Consider the following 891-nt stretch of genomic DNA (forward strand, 5'->3'; position numbering starts at 1 on the left):
ATTCCTACTATACATTCGGGGCAAAGAAGACTGGGTCTCCATTGATCGTCTAAAACCTGCTTATCTTCTGCCAGATGACCCGCCTACAGTTCGCCTCTCTAGATCAGGGCGCCCTATTTAAAATGTACAGTATGTCATTTTTAGGGGGGGAGCCATGTACCAACCGTGTGTCACACAATTGTACATAATTATTTTGTATATGATCATGTATATGATCATGTCTCCGGTTCTGCTCTGTAACATTGTCTGTCTCTCGAACTTGTTATGTCCTGTTGACTTGAGGTTTTGTATATAAAGGAGAGTGTTCCTTAATAAACAACTCAGTTGATTGCATCCTGCCTTTGAGTTCACAACCCTCTCTCGGCACCGTCACAATATCAAATTTAAGATATCATTATTATTATTATTATTACTTGCTAGGCTACAACCCTAGTTGGAAAAGCAGAATGCTATAAGCCCAAGGGCCCCAACAGGGAAAATAGCCCAGTGAGGAAAGGAAACAATGGAAAACTAAACTATTTCAAGAAGTGTAATACCATTACAATAAATATTTCCTATATAAACTACAAAAACTTTAACAAAACAAGAGGATGAGAAACCAGATAGAATAGAGTGCCTAAGTGTACCCTCAAGCAAGAGAACTCTAACCCAAGACAGTGGAAGACCATGGTACAGAGGCTTTGGCACTACCCCAGACTAGAGAACAATGGTTTGATTTTGGAGTGTCCTTCTCCTAGAAGAGCTGCTTACCATAGCTAAAGAGTCTCTTCTACCCTTACCAAGAGGAAAGTAGCCACTGAACAAATACAGTGCAGTAGTTAACCCCTTGAGCGAAGAAGAACTGTATAGTAATCTCAGTGTTGTCAGGTGTATGAGGACAGAGGAGGGTCC

This window comes from Palaemon carinicauda, chromosome 10, assembly GCF_036898095.1.
Source record: "Palaemon carinicauda isolate YSFRI2023 chromosome 10, ASM3689809v2, whole genome shotgun sequence".
In the NCBI taxonomy this organism is placed as follows: Eukaryota; Metazoa; Arthropoda; class Malacostraca; order Decapoda; family Palaemonidae; genus Palaemon; species Palaemon carinicauda.